Source organism: Cervus canadensis, chromosome 4 (genome assembly GCF_019320065.1).
Source record: "Cervus canadensis isolate Bull #8, Minnesota chromosome 4, ASM1932006v1, whole genome shotgun sequence".
Taxonomy (NCBI): Eukaryota; Metazoa; Chordata; class Mammalia; order Artiodactyla; family Cervidae; genus Cervus; species Cervus canadensis.
The window spans coordinates 12,796,121-12,817,066 of NC_057389.1; the positions used below are offsets into that span (position 1 = coordinate 12,796,121).

At 40.1% G+C, this 20,946-nt stretch overlaps 1 long non-coding RNA gene across 1 annotated transcript in view; it reads left to right on the forward strand.

Moving 5' to 3' along the window:
- Nucleotides 1–6,597: 6,597 nt before the first annotated feature.
- The window catches only part of LOC122441036, a 75,530-nt gene continuing 61,181 nt past the window's right edge, over nt 6,598–20,946 (forward strand). Inside the window, exons 1-2 of the long non-coding RNA XR_006269181.1 lie at nt 6,598–6,650; nt 7,830–7,941. This is a non-coding gene — a long non-coding RNA (uncharacterized LOC122441036). The remainder of the gene's footprint in view (nt 6,651–7,829; nt 7,942–20,946) is intronic.

The following is a 20,946-nucleotide window of genomic DNA, read 5'->3' on the forward strand; positions in this document are numbered from 1 at the left end:
CATTTATTTACACACACACACACACACACATATATATATATATATATATTTCTCCTGTCCTATTTTACTTCCCTTGCTCTTTCACTCCTGTTTTCAAGATTATCCCTCAGTAAACAATCTGCATACAATGCATTCAAATCTTTATCTTAAGCTCTGCATGGAAAAGGTCCATATTAAGACATAAAATCCCAGCACGCAGGTGATTGATAGTCTTAAGCTAGTTAAAACTGAGTCAAGGAAAATGGGTAGATCAGGATACATGGGTGTTTCACTTGGAGAGATTGAGATAGAGATCATCAGTGGAATCTCCTTTCAGACCAATTAACATGACACAGGCAGGCAGGGTAGCACCCACTACAGTTCCTAGGAAAAAAATCTTTAAGTAAACTCATCCTTCTAAGAGATATTCAGTGGCTACATATTTCTATAATAGGAGCAGAAATATTATGTTTTAAACACATTAAAAGAAAAATTACAATGCATCTTTCTTCTCAATAAACAGTTTTAAGTCCTAACTGAAGTGCTGAAAAGACTTAGAGACATATGGGCCACTTTCACTGAGTCTGAATCAATGAGACTGACATAATGGCCTCATTCTTCTTTAGTTGGTTTATGACAGCTGCTTGTGTTAGAATGTCAATGAAAGCCTGCGACAGCAATATAAAAGCTATCATATTGATTGTGACATAAGCTTTGAGCTGATTAGAACAAAAGTACACAGTGCAAAGTATAATTTTTATCACTTTATAGTCATTATAAAAAGACCACAGTGATTATCACTAGCAAAGCTGTTTACATCATGGTGCGTGAAACTGACATGTATATAACCCAAAGCGAGGCAAACAATAAGAGTTAAGGATAGAGCAAATACACCTGCTCTGAATTAAGAGCATAATAAAATGATAGGGTCCCTTCTGAAAAGGGGTCTATACACTCTGTATCCCTATATTTGAAGTTCTTAACGAACATGATTATACTTGAGTTTTAAGTCACCAGTGGTGAGCTAAAGAATTTCATTTTAAATCCAGGTACTGGCTTCCCTCTTTTAGCTGTAGTAATATCACTTTAGATATGCCTTGTGCATTTCAGATTACCTATGACTCTGAGTAAGTCCCATGCCAACTTTTAGAAAAACAGTCACCCTAAAAATGATAAACAGTTCTTTTAATATTCCAGGTTTATGGGAACCTTATCAGAGCAAAATTAAGGAGAGCCTAAATAATTTGAGTCATGTAATCTCTCCTAGCATAAACCAGAAACTGAACTTGTCCAAAAGCTGTTGAAGCCTCTTGAAGTAAATTAGCAGAAGAGGAGATGCTCTCTGAATGTGATGGGGGAAATCTGGTCAGTGTCATGAGGTTGTCATTCCTCTTAAAAATTGCTGGGGAGCTATGTTCAACCTCTGTATTCGGGGGCTGTTTGAGAATTTATCGGAGTGTTTTTTAAGAAATGGGGATGTTTGAGGTAGTGAGGTAGACAGAAAATTGCTAGGTGACAAATGACCGGAGAATTGTTAAATGTTGTGGCTCAGTTCACTTTAGGTGTCTCCGCTATAAATAAATGGCATTTCTGTGGAGCATGTCTCTTAAATGCGCAGAACTATTTGTCTCACAGGATAGGATAGACATTACTCACAAACACTGCTGGTATGTCAGTCCTTCTGGGAGCGTGGGAGGATTTTGCCCCATTAAAGTTAGACAAACATCTAACATCCTCTGACCAAGAAAATGAGAGAAAAGTAAGTGGTGTCACCTGTGACCTAAAGCATAGAAGAAAGGGCCTGAGCACCATTCTTTCTTCTCTTCTTTGCCCTGCTAAAGCTGGAAGGCTCTTTTGCAAGAGCAGCAGGTAGGAAGCTAGAGCCTTTATCTACCTTAGTCTCTGACTGCCATAAACCAAGTTCTCCCCTTGATGCATGTGGGTCATGTGCTGTGTGTGGGAAACAGACCTTTGCTGTGTTGTCACAGAAAGGTTAGTGTTTTTTGTTAAACTAGCATATCCTGACTAATACATAGGATCTGTTTTAAAAGGCACTGTTTATGCAAACCAGCCGCCTGGGATTGAAATTAGCTTTGATATATAGAATATAGGAGTATAATATTTAATCAACTATAACTCTACCTTTATAATCTTGTGTTTAACCTCCAGGCTTATGGCAAGATAATACCCCAGGAGAATCAAATCTAAGTTAGTGGATCTTCAGTGATAGGAATATAACTCGTGTTATTTGTATTGAGTTGTATTAGAAAACAAGAGTGCAAGGAAAAAGGATTTTGGCCAAACACCATCTTATACCACAGAGAAAAAAAGTGAGGGAGAAAGACAAAATCAGAATGAGATAAAAGAAAGGCATCATAAGCAGTAGGAGTGATATATCCATAGCCATAATGCAAGCAGGTTCAGACCAGAAACCTGGGCATATACTGATTGAGCCAGCCCAAAGTTTGAGGAAAGATAGAGCTGGTAGTATAGGTTTCAAAAGTGGCTCAGTTGGTAAAGAATCCAGTTGCAATGCAGGAGACTTGGGTTCGATCCCTGGTTCCGGAAGATCCCCTGGAGAAGGAAATAGCTTCCCACTCCAGTATTCTTGCCTGGAGAATTCCATGGATATCTATTCCATGGATAGAAGAGTCTGGCGGTCTATAGTCCATGCGGTCACAAAGAGTTGGACATAACTGAGCGACTAACACACACGCATACACACACACCCACACCCAGGTTTCAAAAGGGTTTTAACTGAAGCTGCGTATACGTGATGTCCAAAGTTTTATCAAGTCCCATATTGGTTTTACAGACCTGATCGATTTTTTTTTTCTATCCAATTGGTTGACTAATGCTATTTATACAGAGTGATTTTTTTTTTCTCTCAGAGAGTTATATGTCATGTCTAATCAAATGCCTTGTCTCTCACAAGTTGGTGGTAATTATTTTTATGGTCAAAAAAGATCTTTTTCCTAATATCAGCTTTTTAAGATCAAGAATAATATAAGGGTTCTCAAAACTTTTGTATTTCCCCTTTTTGATGTTTATATTCCCTAAAGGACTGACATTCCATGAGGGCAGAAATGATGTTAGTCTCTTCACTATAGAATCCCCAGGACTTAGCATAATGCCTTGGTCACAGTACGTGCTTATTATTTTCTCAACAAATATATGAACATGTATATCAAGCTTCTAAGCTCTTTTGGTGTGGTCTTACTTTAACTTAATCTTCCCTGGTGGCCCAGACCGTAAAGTGTCCGCCTACAATGCTAGAGATCCGGGTTCGATCCCTGCGTTGGGAAGATCCCCTGGAGAAGGAAATGGCAACCCACTCCAGGATTCTTGCCTGGAGAATCCCATGGACGGAAGAGTCTGGTGGGCTATATTAGTCCATGAGGTCACAAATTGTTGGACACTACTGAGCAACTTCACTTTCTTTCTTTCACTTTCTTTACTTTATCTTTCTGGTTTTATTTCTGTTAGGCTCCCTCACACATACTGTGGCCAAACAGATCTGTGTATAAACTTCATCCCATCTTTGTTCTTTGATTTACTCTCTTTCCTCACAATGTCCCCACCTCTCTGTCTACTGCTAATAGATGCCTTTCACAGCTAAGAACTTTTCATATATGTTGCCATTCTCTAAAATAAAATAAACAAAACTATGAAGTAGGTTCTATTCCTAGTAATAACACCATTGTACAGATGAGGAAAATGAGGCTTAGGAAAGTAAGGTATCTCAGTTCTCTGAGCCCCATAGGCCCCCAAGTGCAGGGCGGCTAAGCTTTGTCTCCTCACAGAACCACTGCCTCTAACTGCCTTGCTTACTGCTAACTCCTGCTGTTCTTCCTTCAAGCCTCACTCAAACACCACTCCCTCCATAAATCTTTTTTATTATGTTGATCTTCACCGATCTCAATCTCTCTTCTGTTCCAAACACCTGTTACCCTTAAACTCAGCACCAGGCTGTTCACCCTCACTGGTTCCATATATATTTCATGTGTACTAACTTAACATTTCCAACGAGACTTTGAAGCCTCCAACTGGAATTGAGCACTATCGTATATTCCAGGATCTAGCACAGTAGAGATGATCAAAGAAAACTTTCCAGGAAGCAAGTTGAGAAAAAAATAAAATAATGCTAGAGTTGCCCTATTTAACTTGGAATTCTCATTTGTAACTTTTTCTCAAAGCTCACATCAAAGATCTAACCTTTTCTTTTGACATTCTTTATTAATTTATTTTTTAATTTCTGCCACTCTGAAACTTAAAACCATATCTTTAGCTTCGGAATTGTTAAAAGTAGTTTGGATAAAACAGGCTGCCTTTTCAAGATGAGGCAAAAACGGTTATTTCCAGTCATTAAAAATGTTTAGGAACAAAGGAATCAGCTGACAACTTGTGCCTGTGCCATCAGAGAAGCCGGAGATTGGGATGTTTAGTTTTACACATTGGGAAGGAAGAAGCAAGGATTAGCCCCCGAGGTTGACACCTCGGATGAGCTCAGTGGTTTTGCATTATATCACATGAACATAATGTCTTTCTTCATGCCCCCTTAGAACTAGGCAGAGGCACAAAAGAAAGCCCCAAGCCAGAGCTCTGAACATAAACTGGATCTAAGCCTTAGTAACTGAATCTGATCATATAAACAACTCAGAACAAGTGAAGAAGTGCCAAACTTGCCCTTGTGAGTTTCCTTGTAAGTTAAAAATAAACTCGAACACTTATGTATTCAGATTATAGAAAGGTAATGAAATTGAAGCTAATTTAAGTAAATGATTCATGATTCCAAAATACATAAAACTACTACAAAATTAAGTTTATTTTTGTGCAAAAGGAAAAACAAAATAAATGGAGCCCTTGGTTAGGTTTGATATTCTTTAAACAAATTGCAAAATATTTTCCCATGTCAGCTTAAATCATAGATTCAGATTTAGACCAATTTGGGGATAAGGAATAGTTATTATTGGATGACTTTTCTGTGGACTATGTAAAACAAAGTCACAGTTTAAGTTAATTCTCAATGTAAAGGTGTCCACTATAGCTACGGATACTTGGGCTGAGCCCTCAAGTAATTCACAAGTTAAGTCATAGTATCAGAGTGGTAAAGAATCCATCTGCCAATACAGGAGACAAAAGAGACTAGATTTGATCCCTGGGTCAGGAAGATCCCCTGGATGATAAAACGGCAACCCGCTCTAGTATTCTTGCCTGGAGAATTCCATGGACAGAGGAGCCTGGCGGGCTACAGTCCATGGATTCGCAGAGAGTCGGATTGACTGAGCACACATGTACAACACACATTTAATTCTCTTATATATATGCATGTTTTTAATAGGAAACAAATATTTTTTTTATTATGAGTTGATTTCAAGATTGAAAGAAAGTGAAGTCGCTCAGTCGTGTCCAACTTTTCAAGATAGAGACTCACTTAAAGATCACACAGTTCGTATTGAGGACATAAATGGGAATTGTGAGACCAGGCCAGATGCCCATTTTGGACAGTATCATCTTGCTAACAGCACTCCAAAGATCATGCCGTGGGAGAGTGGTAGAGGCTCTCATACTGTACCTTATGGTCACTTGCTAACTTCCCAGTGCTTTCTGGGGATCATTAGACTTTTGTCATTATTTCTGCAAAGTACAATACCTGTTATTCCCACCACTCTTTTGATTCACAAGCTATCAGGATGGGGATGGTTGCTTACCCTGAGGGACTTCTCTGTAAGATCTTTTCCAGTCTTACCTCCCCCACCACCCTTCTGCCCCTTTGCCCTTTCTCTGACCCATTGTTGAGATTCAGACAACCTTGCAGCTAGCTGCTTGTGTTGGGAGAATTTCCTCACATGTCCCCTGCATGTGCCGCTCTCAATCATTATGACTCTCAGGCTCTGTGGTCTTTACAGCTTTATGTTTTACTAATTTAGCAGTTTCATGACTCTTGCTCATTCTGTTTGCCCTTCTAAATCTAGACCTCCTCAAGCTTTCTTTGTGTAAAATTACTGAAATGGAAGGCTTATGGTGTAGTTCAGAATCCCTGGTAATAAGTCTAGGTGAAGTTACATGTGTAAGAGATTAATTGAAGGAAATGCCCATGAAGGATAGAAGAAGAGATGGAGCAGAACTTCAGACCGGGATGCAGGTCTGAAACCAGACAGCAGAGAGGGGAGGAAGGAGGATTTGGAGCCTCACGTTGCAGTGCAAGTGGAAAGAAGTCACACTCAAGTTGGATCAAAAGTGGCCCAAAGGAGTTTCCCATAGGTAGGAATGGTCCGAGTCCGTCATCCCTACTGTGCTCCACCACGGGCCAGCGGGTGTCCAAGAAGAGCACCATCTCCATGTGAGAGCTGTGATGGAGCCCACTGGGTCGCCGCTGGGGTTATCACTATCTACAATCAGAGCAGATTTTTTCTGGAAGGGAGGTCAGAGTAACTCACCTTCCATAATTCCCGCTTTGGACTGCACAGACTCATTTCTCCACCTGTGTTTGGGGCCCAGCCTCTCCCCAGTTCCTAGGACTCCTCTTTCTGTAGGATAAATTAGAAGACTGTGGTTAGGGGGATGGAAAACAGTTGTATTATTTCATTTGGTCTCGGGTCTGCCACAAGGGCTGGTGGTCTCCCTCCTCTACTGTTGGACTAAAACGCACTTTGTTCACCATCTTCTTGGTAAGTCTTTGTCATTAACCTGAGGGGTCCGAGCCCTGCTAGTCATTCCTTTATCAGGTCAGGTCGGGGTTGCTGAATGCGCGCACTCACAGCTGGGTGAGGGTGTATCCAGAGAGACCCAAATAGGTCACCTGGCTTCCCCATGTCCGCCCCCCCGCCCCCCGCTCCATCCCCATCAGCTCAGAATGTCACCACGTCCTCCTACTGACCAAGGTCAGACTTCTGCGTTGTCATGTGGGTTTCCACGTCTGTGGGTCATGTACTCCCTCCGAGACTAGACAGTGGTCCTGACTGAGCATCCCTGGGTGGGTAAAGCAAACTCATACCTGAAATCAGTATTTTTCTCTGTAAGGACAAGCTGCCAGTCATTTCAAGATAAAAGAGACCCAAGGTAGTCAGACCACCTGAAGGAGTTGCTGGTCTCCTGGAGGAACAGAGCTACATTGGAGACTCAGCGCCGAGAGCAAGCTGGACATTCAGAGATGACAGTAGAAGTGTGGGCCCGGAGAGGTGTCAGTCCGTGTCAGGTCCTTATGTAGCTTCCGATGCTGACACCTTGGCGTCCCTGAATTTTTACAGAACTTGTCTCTCACCCTCTTGACTACAAGGCCTCCGAGGCTCTAGCCATCTCCTGCTCACCCTGCCTGAAGCCAATAGATCAATGTGATTTTCTGCGGAGTGTCTAGACAGCCCGTATCTCCTTGAATAGTACTAGGACAGAAGGCAGGAGTGAAAGTGAAAGTCGCTCAGTCGTATCCAACTCTCTGCGACCCCATGGACTGTACAGTCCATGGAATTCTCCAGGCCACAATACTGGATTGGGTAGCCTTTCCCTTCTCCAGGGGATCTTCCCAACCCAGGGATTGAACCCAGGTCTCCCACATTGCAGGCGGATTATTTACCAGCTGAGCCACAAGGGATGCCCAAGAACACTGGAGTAAGTAGTTTATCCCTTCTCCAGGGGATCTTCCCTACCCAGGAATCAAACCGGGGTCTTCTGCATCTGCAGGTGAATTCTTTACCAACTGAGTTATGAGGAAGGCAGGAGAGCTATCACAATAGAGTTATCAGAGCCCAGGAATAAAACTGCATGGATATTTTTGTCTATTTCTTGTAAATGCAATTGTGTTTGAACTTTTCTCCTGAGGTAAAAAAAGAGGCCTTATTAATATCTTCTAGCAAAGAAACCATGATTGGTCTTCTAGAGGTGATCATGGCTAACACTTGGTTGTGCTCTGGTAGAATACAACCATTCTCCCCGATCTGTCCAGTTTCTGCAGAGGCCAGACTGGTGAGTTACACAAAGGTATGACAGAAGCTGTAGTCTTAAAATATTTATCTCTTTAATGACAAGAATAATCTCCACCACCCTTCCATGAAGTGATATTGTTTAGATTTACTTTCTTTACTGAGAAATAATAGCAACTTTAAAGACTTTCACTCAATTTCATCCACTGTGATAGTGCTTATTCCACACTTCAAGGATCCAATGTGAGGGATAGTCTAACTTTGAATCCTAACTATACTCAATGCTAATGACTACTTAATGTGTCCATGGACTCAGTGGCTGGGACCACTATAGTAGATAAAATCCATTGTACTAAGTTGGATTTTATCAAAGATTCCATTTATTCCCTGGATCCCACACTAAATCAGGTGTGATAATGATGGTTTGGGTTCCACCTATCAATGTCAATTCAGAATGTAGTATCAGTAGTCTTTACAATGTTGGATATTACTTTTTCCAGGAGTCAGTCATCTGACTAAAAGGCTACAGATCCCTCTATGAACACTAAGCATATTTTTACCGTATAGACTTGTGATAGAGTTGGGAGATCGGCAATGGATTCCGTTCCTGAAAATTGACCCAGAATTAGGAAATGAAAAAGGAACTATGACTTTTTACTGGCATGACTGCCCTCAGCTCCCTACTCTTTCACTGTTGTTAGAGATTAAGGAGCATTACTGCTGTCAGGCTATTCATCCCCTAGGGTGTGACAACCTATTAACCATTTTCACAAGTCTTTGTGGGTTAATTCTCCATGGCTGCTTGCCAGTTATCATGGTAACAGTGGCCCCATAGCTTCTGGCCATTAAGTGCCACCTCCTGGCCTCTATTGCCCACTTGGCTATTAATGAGCCAGGCTCAATGCCCACCTCCCCCAACGTCAGCCCTGGACAGCAGAGGTGGTCACCTCTGAGTTTTATGAGGCTGGTGTTCCCCTCCATAGTGCATTCCTGCTGGCCTTGGTGAACACTGGGTCTTGTGAGCCCTCTCCTGGAGCATAGTCCTGGGTTGGATGTTCATTCCCATATGCCTATTTCTTCAGTTCAGTTCAATCACTCAGTCATGTCCAACTCTTTGCGACCCCATGGACTGCAGCATGGCAGGCCTCCCTGGCCATCACCTACTCGGAGCTTGCTCAAACTCACGTCTATTGAGTCGATGATGCCACCCAACCATCTCATCCTCTGTCGTTCCCTTCTCCTCCCGCCTTCAATCTTTCCCAGCATCAGGGTCTTTTCCAATGAGTCAGCTCTTCGCATCAGGTGGCCAAAGTATTGGAGTTTCAGCGTCAGTATCAGTCCTTCCAATGAATATTCAGGATTAATTTCCTTTAATTCCATCTTCTACTATCTGTCACGTCAACTCACACCTTCAAAACCCAGTTCCAGGAGACTCTTCTGGATCCTGCTGGCCCATGCCTGCTAATTTTTGCCATTTCTTTGGTGTGTGAGGTATTTCCTGCCTTATTGGACCTGCACATCACCAGTTGGATTATGCTGGGATTGAACTGTAGTGCTTGGGTTGGTGGCCAGGAAGGGGAGAAAGAACAGCTTCCCAGGGGCACTTGCCTCCCAGGGGCCTCTGTCACAACACATGCACAGGAAAAGTGCCGACTCTCAGGAGGTGGTGTCACTTCTGTAAGCTCCATAGACTCAGGAGAGTCTTCAGAGTCCCATTCCCTGCCCCTCCACCACCTTAAGGGCATCAACCCAGTTCATCCCATCCCTTAACTCCAGGCTCTAAATATTCTCAACTTAGCATAACATACCTTCCAGGGCTGGGCATTTAAATGATTCTGGAGCACCATGACCCTAACTCTTAGATTCTGTGCTTACTCCTCAACTGTGTCTGTCTTTGCACCACACCAGATAAAGGACTTCTTCAAAAGAGTAGTCCTGACACATATACACTACGATGTGTAAGACAGATAGCAAGTGGGAAGCTGCTATATATTAATAACATAGGAGCCCCAACTCGGCACTCTGTGGCAACCTAGAGGGGTAGGTGGGTGGGAGGGGATATTTATATACGGCTGATTTGTATTGTTGTACAGCAGAAACTCACGTGACATTGTAAAGCGATTATCCTCCAACTAAAAAAAAAAAAAAAAATCTACCAAAAATGCCCTCTGGTTCACACAGTTTGCAATTAACTCTTTTATTTTAAACTGATTTAAATTTCTCATTGTCCTTCAGAATGTCAGTGCAATTCAGAAGTGACTGGCCAATTCCACTGTCCTTAATTGGGCGTTTTTCCACCATACATTTCAAACATCTGAATCACTGCATCATCAAGAGTATCCCCTTCTCCTGGGTCATTTTCCCAGATCAGTTCAGTTCAGTTCAGTTCATTGGTTCAGTCCTGTCTGACCCTTTGTGACCCCATGGACTGCAGCACACCAGGCCTCCCTGTCCATCACCAACTCCCAGAGTTTACTCAAACTCATGTCCATTGAGTTGGTGATGCCACCCAAGCATCTCATCCTCTGTCACCCCCTTCTCCTCCCACCTTCAATCTTTCCCAGCTTCAGGGTCTTTTCCAGTGAGTCGGTTCTTTGCCATTGGTGAAATTTTTAGCAGTTGGGCTCCTTCCTTGCATCAGAGACTCTCTGTGCCTCCTTCTAGATGAATGTTAAGGGATCCACCAGCCCACAGACCTCATCTTAATATATTTCATTGGGATCATTTCTGGTGCCAACTGTGTCAGCTTGGGAAGCAGGTGCCAATGTGGAATTAGATGTATGAGAGCTTTATTTGGACAGTGGTTCACAGAAGATGAAGGGGAGAAGCATCAGGATTATGCAGGAGTGTGACGCATGTCTGACCCCTGTAAATGGATTTTCAGAAGGAGGATGATGGGATAGAAAGAGCCTCACATCATGATTCAGCTAGGAGAAGGCCCTGGGCAGGCTGATAGATAGCCTTAAAGAGAAGACTGCCCATTAGAGAAGTCCCACTTTGCCCAGGAATGGAACAGCTCTAGAAAAACCTCCGTGCTCTGTGGCTGGTCATAGCATGGCCTTGGCATGCATGCTGCAGTGGATTCTATGATGCAGCCCCAGAGTACGCTCCTCATAGCAGGTTCTGTCTAGAAGGGAGATCTGGGCCACTCCAGTGGCTGCCACAGTTATATTTCAGGTGTGGACGCATCATATTTTTATTTGAGGGAAGTAATAATTTGTTGATTTTTCCCCTTACATACTAAAATTACCCAATGCCTAATATTTGGTTCACTCTCAAAACCCTAATAACCTAATGCAAACAATTTCCACTCATCCTACGTCTCTTTTCTAGATCATGACTGGTAGCTCAGAACTCTTTGTATTATTCATAGTTTGAATTATTTATTGCCAAATGCATTACCTTGAGTTTTCCCATATTAAAATTTATCTGATCACTTTCCTACTCACTGTTTGGACTTAAATCATCTTTTCATAGTGTGTCTACCACTCAAATATGTGTAACGGGGGTCATATCTATAACTTCCCCTTTATAATGAATATTTGCAAGTTTTGACAAGTATTCTTCCAATTTCATGGCTAAGTATCTCCTTGGATTTACCTAAAGTCTATTAGCTTTAGACTATGTTGAGATCTATGAGCAGAATCTTCTGAGAATTCTTCCTTTGTATACTAACAGGGGACTCATCCTTTGTGTCAGCCTTGTGTTCCTGTACTGGAGAGATTAACTAAGGACCCATTAGCCTGAAGAATCTGTGAAGTACATGCCACCTCTTAAGGGTGGAATTTCCTGTATAGAGGGTCATGGCTCAAGAAGCAAATTTTGCAGGTGAAAACTGTCTTGCTATCTGACCCACCTGACTGTACCAGGGATACATAAAAAGGCAACAAATGCAAGGTTACCCATGGGGTAGGCCAGTTGGCTTTGGTGAGGCTCTGCTGATATTCTAGATGAACATGGAGAAAGGTGGTCACGTAAGTACTGACCATTATACAAAGTTAAACAACTGCCCTCTATGTAATCTTTTATGTGTAACACGACTTCTTCTCTTGTGAGGCAACTCATTAATGTACCCCGGGTTGTGTGTGCTAGCAATACAGTTAATATCTGGAGGTAATCTGTTCTCTCTCTCTTTAATGCTAAGGCAGTTGATCAGCTTGATTAGCCTTACTTGGCTGTATAATTTCCATTTACGACTGCCCTGTTGTGTCTCCTGACTGCACTAATGTATTTTTGAGAAGTCTTCATTTCTAATCCTCCTCCTCTTACAGAGGAAACCTTTTCTGGTGCTTGCTTTTTAAAGTTTTAGATCACATTAGTTTCCGGTTTTCTAAGTCATTCAATAAGTTAGATGCCCACCAACCTTTGTGTCCCCTCCAGGGTAGAGTTATCACTGGAAGCAGACACTTAGTCAGAGACCTCGGTACCCCAGCATCTAGATAAGGCTGTGCGTCTGGTTCTTGCTACTGGAATGGAGTAGAAATGCTGTGTCACACTTTTTTCTGTGGGTTGGATACAAAGCATGATAAAGTCCTTGGAGGTGGCACATTCCCAACATGGAGGGAACAAAGGTCTCTGACTTAGACATAAAGAAACACTGTTTGCTCATTGGGAATAACTGGACTAGACTTAGGAAAACAAGGATAACAATTAACTTCTATTGCACTGAAATTTTAGGGTTTATTTACTGGCATTACCTTAATGAATATTAGACTTTCAATAAGGAAAGATCTTAAGCATGGTTTTAAGAAACATCATTACATTTACCTTACGAATATCTCTGAGTGTGAGGAGGCAGAATTCGTAATGTTCTGTGGCACAGGCAAAACAGAAGAAATTTTTTTTAAAAAATGAAATAGCATTGGTATATCTTTGGATAGAAGTATCACTTTTTTGATATATTCTGATAAAAATATATTATAGACACCAAAAGCAAAATAGTGTGACTGTGTTTCAAAAAATAGAAGGATTTGGGTAAGCTGCAAAACTAAATGAATGTGTAAATCCAGAAACTTCATTTAACAAGAGATAGACTGGTGGAATGTTACAAGAGCTGGAAGACAGGGAAGAATTTTGAATAAGATGGGAACTGTGTCAAGAAAGGATACTTAAGAGTTTATAATTTAGCAGAAACAAATCCCAAAGGGGGTAGTGAGTGAAACAGTAAAAACTGGCTCATAAATCAGCATTTTAAATGTAGAAAGTAAGTGCCACAGATATGTCCTTTTTTTTTTTTTATCTCCTGTACTTTAGTAGAATCTAGCTAGATGTAAAGATCCAAAAATGGAGAAGGCAATGGCACCCCACTCCAGTACTCTTGCCTGGAAAATTCCATGGACAGAGGAGCCTGGTAGGCTGCAGTTCATGGGATCGTTGAGTCGGACACGACTGAGCGACTTCACTTTCACTTTTCACTTTCATGCATTGGAGAAGGAAATGGCAACCCACTCCAGTGTTCTTGCCTGGAGAATCCCAGGGACGGGGGAACCTGGTGGGCTGCCGTCTATGGGGTCGCACAGAGTCGGACACGACTGAAGCGACTTAGCAGCAGCAAAGATCCAAAAAAGCCCTGGATGAAGTAAACAATATTTTTCTCTTGGCACTTTAAATGTTGCAAAACATTTTACACACTTTACCTCACTTATTCTTTAACAATGTCCTTGACAATTAGAAATGTTGGATAAATAAATAAATAAATAAATAAAAATAAAAAAAAATAAATAAAGAAATGCACTCAGAGGAAAACCAAAAAAAAAAAAAAAGAATGATGAGGATAAAGAACTGAGGCTCAGAAAGTACAAGCAATTGTTTACAGCAAAGGGCTTCCTGCCAACACTGGCAATGAGGATAGTTGAACTGGCTGTTTGTGACTCTCAAATGAAACTTTGAAAAACAAAACAAAGCAAGCAAAAACTTTTGCAGCGGCTTGTTGTAGGGAAAGGTGTGATGAACTTGAAGTTTTTATCCAAATGTGAAGAGCCAGCTGGGAAAATCCATGAAATGTTTCGGGGCAGTCCTATCCTTTCCCACGATGAGGCTGAGATGTTTATAAACTAAATTTTTATGTTTATGCAACTCAGGAGTAAAGTACTGAAGAGGCATCAAAGAGGAGTGTTTTGAACTCTTCCTAATTGGATTGGCCACTTGAGTCAGCGGTCTTTGGAGGACATGTGTTTGGTAACTGGGTTCACCTCCTTAGAAATTAATCTAGAATAATGTCATTTGGGGAACAGTATAATTGCTGTTGTTGTTTTGGCTGACTGTATAGAACTTCGCTATCTTCAGCTGCAAAGAATATAATCAACCTGATTTCAGGATTGACCATTTGGTGCTGACCATGTGCAGACATGTCTCTTGCGATGCTGGAAAAGGGTGTTTGCCATAACCAGTGTGTTCTCTTGACAAAACCCTGTTAGTATTTACCCTTACTTTAAAAATAATGCTTTACACTTTTAAAAACATCGATCTCATTTTTTCCACTTATTCTATAAACTCAGAATCTATTTTGAGGTATGAGATGGTATTAAGGATAAGAATGTGGAAGTCAGACTTGTTTCCTAAGGAACTTTGAATCCACTGGGTAAACCCGAGTAGTGAATAGATAACATTACAATGCAATCAAGCACTCTGATGTATTTATTGAGGGAAGTATATGTGTCAACTCAAAAACCATAGTAAATATAGTCAAAATTCACGGGACATCAACTATAATTTCAAAGTCATTATTAAAATATTTTGTTTTGATGAGTGAAAGTGAAAGTTGCTCAGTCGCGTCTGATTCTTTGCGACTGTATAGTCCATGGAATTCTCCAGGCCAGAATACTGGAGTGGGTAGCCTTTCCCTTCTCCAGGGGATCTTCCCAACCCACGGATCAAACCCAGGTCTCCTGTGTTGCAGGCAGATTCTCTACCAGCTGAGCCACACGGGAAGTCCAAGAATACTGGAGTGGGTAGCCTATCCCTTCTCCAGTGGATCTTCCCAACCCAGGGATCGAACAAGGGTCTCCTGCACTGCAGGCAGATTCTTTACCAACTGAGCTATCAGGGAAGCCCTTGTTTTCGTGAGAGGACACTGGAAAAAAGCAGTGGGAATTATTATTTTTTTCTCTAATTTTCTAACAACCTCCTGGTTTGCTTTTATTATCTTTCCCTCCTCTCTTCTCCATATGTAATCCACACTCTCTTATTTGCTCTCCTACTATTTTTAAGGTAGTCTCACAGATTTACTTAAGCTTAAACTTATTTCCACGCAGCACAACTGTGGTTTAAATATTACAGTCTGTGGAGTCAGACTTTAGGTTCAAATCTGGCCCTGTCTCTTATTACTTGTGTCAATGTACTTACAACTTCTGTGTTTAATCTCCTTGTAGAAAACAGCATTCGCTTTATAAGTTTCTTATATTTTTGTGAAGACTTAATGGGTTTACATACATAAAGTGCTTAGTGTCTGGCATGTGGTAAGTGCTCTGTGGTTGAGTATTAGTTTCCTTGTGACTGTCACAAATTACCTTGTACCTTAGGAATATAAGTCAGCATCCATTCATCATCTCACAGTTCTGCAGATCAGAATCCGGGTAAGTTTTCCTGGGTACTCTGCTGAGGGTCTAACAAGGCTTAAATAAAGGTGTTGGCCAGCATAGGCTCTTATCTGAGGCTCTGAAGGAGAATCTGCTTTGAGGTTTAGTCAGGTGATTGGCAAAGTTCAGTTCCTTGTAGTTGCAGGATGGAGGTCCCTGTTTCCTTGACATGTGGGCCCCTCCATTTCAAAGTCAGCAATGGCATGCTGAATTTGTCTTGTACATTGATTCTCTCAGACATCTTCTGCCACGTATTTCTGCCTATTTTGCCCTCTTCTGCTTTCCAGGGCTCCTGTGATTGCATTACCTGCTCAGATAATTCAGGATAATCTCTCTATTTTAAATCAGATAATTAGCATTTTAGTTACCTCTTCAAAGCCTCTTTTGTCATGAAGTGTAACATATTCACAGACATGATGTGGGGTGGTGAATGTTATAGGAATCAAAATTCTGCCTACCACAGACCATTATCTATTATTACTGTTGTAATTTAAATGAGTGGAGGACTAACAGGTGTATGGAATAGAATGTTCAGGACAATAAACTTTTCTAGTGAATTGAATTGAAAATGATTTGAAAGTTATTTAGAGTTAAACTCTGGGGGTAAAGGAACTATTGCTCTGATGAACAAACTCAAACTTTGAACTCTTATCTTTTTGCATATATATATACTGATTTCTCCATTTTTAAGGGTAACATTCTGTTACTCTGAATCTTAACACAAATCTGTTGATACATTTCAAAACTGTTTATAAAATTACAATGCTAAAGTCACCTCTCATTTCAAAAATAGAATAAAATTATTAAGAGAAGTAAAGTAAGAAAGAGAAGTGTTTTCTTATAAAATATAGCTTGGAGAAAGGTTCAGATATCTCACAAATTGTGCACCTTTCAAATATAGGTTTGTGAGGATGTGTAGAAAAAGGAACACTTGTACACTGTTGGTGGGAATGTAAATTGTGCAACCACTATAGAAAACAGTATGGAGTTTCCTCAAAAACCATGTGATTCAGCAATTCCACTCCTAAGTATATATCCAAAGAAAAAGAAAACATTAATTAGAAAAGATACACCACCCTAATGTTCAAAGCAGCATTATTTACAACTGCCAAAATATGGAAATAACCCATCCATCAATAGGAGAATGAATAAAGAAATGGTGTGTGTGTGTGTGTGTTCACACAATGGAAAACTATTCAGCCAAAAAAAAGAATGAAATGTCATTTGCAACAATGTGGATGGACTTGGAGAATATTATGGTCAATGAAATAAGACAGACAAAGACAAATACTGTATGTTATAACTTATATATATGTGAAATCTAAAAAGTGAAACAAACTAGTGAAAATAACAAAACAGAAAAAAAATGCTTTCTTCTGAAATATGATACAATTGACTCCTGCTAATATAATAAGGGGCTTCCCTATATGTTTAAGAAATTATTAAATTTATTAAATTATTTAATATAAAATGAAAGTATTTAAATTGTAATTACTTCTAGGTATTTCACAGTCAGAACCTAAACTAGGTTTTGTTAGAAGCTGAAAACAGAAAGCTTCAAAAGATCATGAGGAAGGAAAAATAAAAATAAAGTAAAATACAATGTTTAACTTATTTATGCGTGCAGTATGAAGCCAGATAACTATAATTAACATGGTTAAGCTATTTCTAAAGATATTTTTCTGTTGTTTTGCTTGTGAGTATAGTATTCAAAGTGATTTTCCACTCTACACACAGACATCACAAGATGGTCAGTATCAAAATCAGATTGATTACATTCTTTGTAGTCGAAGATGGAGAAGCTCTATACAGTCAGCAAAAACAAGACCTGGAGCTGACTGTGGATGATTATCAGCTCCTGATGGCAAAATTCAGGCTCAAATTCAAGAAAGTAGGGAAAGTCTCTAGGCATTCAGGTATGACCTAAATCAAATCCCTTATGAGTGGAGGTGATGAATAGATTCAAGGGACTAGATCTGGGAGACAGAGTGCCTAAAAAGCTATGGACAGAGGTTTGTAACATTGTACAGGAGATGGCGACCAAAACCATCCCTAAGAAAAAGAAATGTAAGAAAGCAAAGTGGTTGCCTAAGGAGGCCTTACAAATAATGAGAAAAGAAGCAGAAGCAAAGATATTCCCAACTGAATGCAGAGTTCCCGAGAATAGGCAAAGAGGTAAGAAAGCCTTCTTAAGTGAACAATGCAAAGAAGTAGAAGAATACAATAGAACGGAAAAGAGTAGAGACCTCTAAGAAAGTTAGAGAAACCAAGGGAAACTTCCATGCAAAATATGCATGATAAAGGACAAAAACAGCAAGGACCTGACAGAAGCAGAAAGGATGCTGGCAAGAATGCACAGAAGAACTGTACAAAAAAACTCTTAATGACCCAGATAAACACGATGGTGTGATCACTCACCTAGAGCCAGACGTCTTGGAGTGCGAGGTCAAGTGGACCTTAGGAAGCATCACTACAAACAAAGCTAGTGGAGGTGAGGAAATTCCAGCTGAGGTATTTCAAATCTTAAAAGATGATGCTGTTAAAGTGCTGCACTCAATATACCAGCAAATTTGGAAAACTCAGCAGTGGCCACAGGACTGGAAAATGTCAGTTTTCATTCCAATCCCAAAGAAAGGCAGTGACAAAGAATGTTCAAATTACCGTACAATTGCACTCATTTCACATGCCGGCAAGATTATTCTCAAAAATACTTCAAGCTAGGCTTCAGCAGTATGTGAATTAAGAAATTCCAGATGTACAAGCTGGATTTAGAAAATGCAGAGGAGTCAGAGATCAAATTGCCAACATGCTCTGGATCATAGAAAAAGCAAGTGAATTCCAAAAAAAAAAAAAAAAAATCTACGTCTGCTTCACTGACTATGATAAAGTCTTTGACTATGTGGATCACAAAAAATTGCAGAATATTCTTAATGAGATGAGAATATCAGACCACTTTACCTGCTTCCTGAGAAACCTGTATGAAGGACAAGAAGCTACAGTTAGAAATGGACATGGAAAAATGGACTGGTTCCAAATCAGGAAAGGAGGCTATATATTGCCAAGGCTATATATTGTCACCCTGCTTATTTAATTAATATGCAGAGTCTAATATTCAGCGTACATTATGTGAAATCCTGGGCTGGATAAATCACAAGCTAGAATCATGATTTTCTGGAGAAATATCAACAACCTCAGATATGAAGATAATACCACTTTAATGGCAGAAAGTGAAGAGGAACTAAAGAGCCTCTTGGTGAAGGTGAAAGAGGAGAGGGAAAACACTGGCTAAAGACTCAACATTCAGAACATGAGGATCATGACCTCCAGTCCTATCACTTCATGGCAAGTAGATAGAAAAAATGTGCAGACAGTGTCAGATTTCATTTTTTGGAGGGCTTGACTGAGCAACTGAACTGAAAATCAATGCAGATGGTGACTGCAGCCATGAAATTAAAAGATGCTTGCTCCTTGGAATAATAACTATGACGAATAAAACTAGACAGTGTATTAAAAAGCAGAGACATCACTTTGCTGACCTTTGCTGACAAAGGTCCATATAGTCAAAGCTATGGTTTTTCCAATAGTCATGTATGGATGTGACAGTTTGACTATAAAGAATGTTGAGTGCTAAAGAATTGATGCTTTCAAACTGTGGTGCTGGAGAAGACAGACTCTTGAGAGTCCCTTGGACAGCAAGGAGATCAAACCAGTCCATCCTAAAGGAAATCAGTCCTGAATATTCATTGGAAGGACTGATGCTGAAGCTGAAGCTCCAGTACATTGGCCACCTGATGTGAAGAGCTGACTCACTGGAAAAGACCCTGATGCTGGGAAAGATGGAGGGCAAGATGAGAAGGGGTTGGCAGAGGATGAGATGGTTGGATGGCATCACCGACTCAATGGACATGAGTTTGAGCAAACTCCAGGAGATGGTGAAGGACAGAGAAGCCTGGCTGGGCTGCAGTTCATGGAGTCGCAAAGAGTCAGACATGACTTTGCAACTGAACAACAACAGTGTTAGAATCTTCTGAGCATGGTTACTTCTCCCTAGCTTCTGCTCAGGGCTCAGAATCTCACAGTAGGGCTAGTTATTTGTATTAGGGTTTGTGTCTTAGTATAGGAGTCACTTGGTATTTTTTTTCATGGATGATGAATCTCTATATATGTTTACATGCATACATACATCTGCACATGTACTTACACATACCCACATTATTAATTTACCTGATCAGTTAGTAATAATTTAAAATTTGCTTTTCAAATGTACTTTTGTCTTTAAACTTTAATGTGTACTCTGCATATTAAAGGCAGCATAATATCAGCTATCTCTAAACAGGGATGTTTCATTGGGAAAGAAATTGACAGAGATGGACAATGAGTACGTCTAGACTTTCTAAGTTATACCGTAACTTGCAATGTTCTTTTTATTTTTCTCTCATTTCTTGTCCCTATTTTTTCCCCATCCATTTTAGAGCTAACTTGCCAAAGTTTTTTCTATGCATGTTTACTCATGCCTTAAGTTCTTTTCTCTCACTTCCCTCACATAAACCAGGTTTTGGCCTAGTACAGCTTTTACTATACATCTTGGAGTATGGTGATTTAGATAAAAATTCAATCTTCTTTTGCATAAGGACAAGAGATTTAAACCTCCAAGGTTTTATTTATGAAAATATCAAAAACCATGAGTGACTATGAGTCACTATGAAATTTCAAAATCTCTTTTTAGCTGTAGTTAATAATTTACAGATTGAAGAATACTTGCTGGATTATGATCAAACCTTCAGACAAGAGGATGCTAAGATGATAGCTTTTCACTACTTAGTATCCATTTATATGATATCACTGAGACTTTTGGCATAGAGTTCATGCTCAAAATGTTTTTAACATCTGTGTGACTATTTTTTTTATGACTGAAGATTCAATATTTATTAATCTCTCAAACCCCAGTTGGGTTTCTGAATACTTTCTTTGAGGAGTGCACAAAAATATAATCTCAAAACAAATCTCAAGAAGTATAAGGTAGAGGGTTTTAGTTCTAAGAAATGCAAGAGTTCTTGCTATGCTTAGGGAGTTAGGTTTAATGTAGTGAAATATTTTATATGTCTTTGCATTACCTTTCACTTAAATCTGTCATGCAGAATGCAAATAAAGTTGAAAATCTCAGCAACAATAGGCAGATTAGATTTAGAAAGGAATGAATTGGTGTCTGTTTTATGATATATATCACAGTAAAGCAGGTTTCCAGATTCTCTGCTTTCCAGAAATGCATAACCCATGATGATAAACATATTAAAATTGCTTTTGGGAAATGAGGATGATATTCATTTGACATAGAGGAGGATACTTAATCTCTGTATGGACATCAGATTGGGAAAAAGCAGTTTTTTCATTTGGGTTACATTTATTATCATTTCTGCACTTTTGATATGATGGTTAAAATGAATAGATCAACTGGGCTGCAAGTACACAGA